The sequence below is a fragment of the Cryptotermes secundus genome, unplaced genomic scaffold (assembly GCF_002891405.2).
Source record: "Cryptotermes secundus unplaced genomic scaffold, Csec_1.0 scaffold1412, whole genome shotgun sequence".
NCBI classification, from domain to species: Eukaryota; Metazoa; Arthropoda; class Insecta; order Blattodea; family Kalotermitidae; genus Cryptotermes; species Cryptotermes secundus.
The window spans coordinates 175,223-178,399 of record NW_019737102.1 but is presented as its reverse complement, the minus strand read 5'-3'; the positions used below and the strand labels follow the sequence as shown (position 1 = coordinate 178,399).

Here is a 3,177-nt window from a genome sequence, read left to right as displayed (position 1 = left end):
AGAAGTTATTACAAAATCTTTTTGAACCGAAGCTCCACTGTTTCAGCAAACAAACGTCCATCTGCGCTCAGGAGATAAGCCACTACAGTATTAGAGGGGGATTGATATAATTTATTTTAGGACTCGTGTGCGAACTAGATCGATTCATTTTGTAAATGTTACAAATTGATTTTCAGGAGCTACAGCCTTCACAAAAAGAATTATTTACAACTTTATGAATTATAATATTGTGGGGCATGTAGACTCATTGCTAGATAACGAAGGCGAAATAAGCTATAGAACAGCCGTTGCTAGGTAATGGCCGAAACAGATTCTTAACACACCAATGGTCTAACGGAGAAGCGGTGGTGTGAGAACCTCAGAGCCTACAAATAAATACAATACAATAAATCACCCTCCTTTTATGGAATCCTTATATTCATTGCTGCGTTCACAACAACAAACTACTGGTTCGTATCCTGAGACAGATTAACTCCAGTTCAGAACCTCTCACAATATTTAAGGTCCATTTTAATAGTATCCGCTCACTTATATCCAGATCTTCAGAATGGTCTCTTTTTCTCGGTTTTCCTAACTAAAATTTTGAACGCATTTTTTATACATTTAATTAATGCTACATGATCAGCTCTTACGTCTTCTCCTCGTATTCATTCCTGTGAAAATATTTGTTGAAAAGCACAAAATATGAATATGCCCCTTGTGTCATTTATCCACTCTCCTCCCACTAATTTAAACTCCTTACAATGAGATATTCAGCCGTACAGAGTAGCGTTTATCACTGAAATGTGAAAATTAATGTAGTAAGACCAAACCTCTACGCTTATTCCAGATAAGATGTTAATGACAGCTCCATCTATCTACCGTAAATATACCTGATTGTGATTTGTGACTGTTTAACTCTGAACCAAACAATTCATTGCAAATTTACTGGTTCTTGATAACCTGATGTAGCATCGCTCACATGGGACTCATCACTAATTGCGGTCTGTTATGAGTGGAGCTAATTGACATCGACGATTAATTAATATGAATTTAAACCAGCAGAATTTAAATGAAACTCATAAAAGGGAAATGGATCTAAAAGCACATCATTTCAATTCTGAAATATTAATATTTGTTGCAACTCCAGTGATAACAATAATAAATTTAATAGAATAGAAGTATGTGTTACATCGGTGGCACGCAGTAGCGTAGTTGGTTGAGGCATTATGCTACAAACCGGAAGGTCGCGAGTTCGATTTCTGATGAGGTTACTTAATTTTTTTTTTCAATTCAAGACACACTATGGCCCTGCTAGTGTCGACTCAGCCTCTAACAGAAATGAGTACCAGGAATTTACCTGGGCGTAAAGGGCGGCCGGCGCGTAAGGCTGATTAACTCACCGTCATCTATGGGCCGATTGTCTAGAGAATGTGGAAACCTCGACGTCTCACAACCCTATGGTCCTCCATGGCCTGTTACGGGAATAACTTTACCTTTTTAATTGTTATGACTTGGTCATTCGGAATGTGACTTGCCTCATCAACTTACATTTTTTTACATTACACCACATTTTATTCTTGTACGTATTGTATTTCTTATTCTTTTTACATGTGGGGTCTACTAGTAATTTTTGCAACATTCTGCGAATATGTTGCCCGTCCATATTGTATTATTAACAAGAAGTTCTGGGAAGAACTAATCGCCTACTTTCCTTTACACGACACGGGCTGTATCGAAAATGACGAGTCCAATAATTCTATTGTTGCATGTATTAGTTGACGCGGGAACGTGGTTAACGAGCCATTGCCTAGCAACGATAAGGGGATATAAATACAGATATACAGACTGATGAGACAGATTTGTGAAATAAGCCGTTGAGATGGGCTCAGGTGTCATAATATATGTACCAAGTTTTTAATGATTGGTCCATGGATTTAAAAGTTGACGGGGGGACACATAGATATGCAGACAGCAAGGTGAACTCATAAGGCTACTCTTATTTTTAAAAATAAGGAAAGTAGACTAAGAAGTTCAATGCCAGAGAAAGCGGCATTATTTAACCCGGATTTTCTTTAAAAAGTGTTGAAACTATAAACGTCATCAGCCTTCCATAACACGTCTTCTTTAACTTATAAGTAACACATAAAAGAAGACTACTGTTGTCTGGGATGTAACGCCGTATAGTCTGATAGCAACCTACCCACGTTTCAGAAAATCGAGCTGCGTCTGTCTTCAGTTGCTTGTTGCTAGCTCGACTTACTCTTCGATCATGAAATGGGGGGGGCCAGCGCTTTTTACCGAAACCAAGATAAACTTTTACAAGACTGCATGGAGTCACATCATCAGAGACAATAATCTTCGTTAGTTTTCCAGATGTGGCAAAATATAATCCTAACTACAATTTGCGGACTGACATAAATAAAATCGGCCAAATGCTTGAAAAATATTACCCTCCTTTATTTTAATTATTGTACTGTTTTATGTGGGTCTAACATTATTTTCGGTATTAATCATCATCAATTGCGTACTGAAGAAACACATGAGTTATGAACATCCTGAAATCTCTCGATTTACTCTCCTGGATTTTGAGAGAAATATAGAAAGAACAAACCAATTAAATACCTACATGCCCAATTTGAATGAGGAAGCACAGGAATAGAAGAAGTGGTACCAACTTCTTTTATGAATGGATGAACACAGATCTCCTAAAGATCCTATTAGCCGGTCACGGTAGCCGAGCGGTCTAAGGCATGTACTGTCTTCACTCGCTTGGAAACCTGGATCGTGGGTTCGAATCCCACTCAGGGCATGGATGTTTAGTTTCTGTGTGTGCGTTTTTCTGTGTTTGTGTACAGGTAGAGGCCTTGCGACGAGCTGATCACCCGCCCAAAGAGTCCTACAGAATGTGTAAGATCTACAAAAACCGACGTGAACGGAGAAGTTCATGGAGGTAGGCTTAGGCCCACTGAGGCTGTAGTGCCAAGGGGGGGGGGGGAAGATCCTATTAAATTAGAAGTCGGAAAGACACAGGTACAGGAAGACCCAAGACAAGACAAAAAACAAATCCCTTCGAAATGAAGCAAGACNCCTCCTGCAGTTATGACCTAAAGTCGTGAAACACCCTGTATAGTATTTTTTTCTGCATATATCATACACAGCGCTGGAATGAAGCAAATGCCATTTCGATACTGAAAA

The 3,177-nt window shown here is 38.9% G+C and overlaps 1 protein-coding gene and 1 long non-coding RNA gene across 2 annotated transcripts in view; one reads left to right on the top strand and one right to left on the bottom strand.

Moving 5' to 3' along the window:
• LOC117282768 overlaps positions 1-3,177 on the bottom strand; it is a 126,393-nt gene that overhangs the window by 80,600 nt on the left and 42,616 nt on the right. The gene's annotated exons all lie outside the window — the stretch shown is intronic.
• Positions 1-3,177, top strand: part of LOC111870223 (synaptotagmin-10) — a 123,652-nt gene that overhangs the window by 84,786 nt on the left and 35,689 nt on the right. The gene's annotated exons all lie outside the window — the stretch shown is intronic.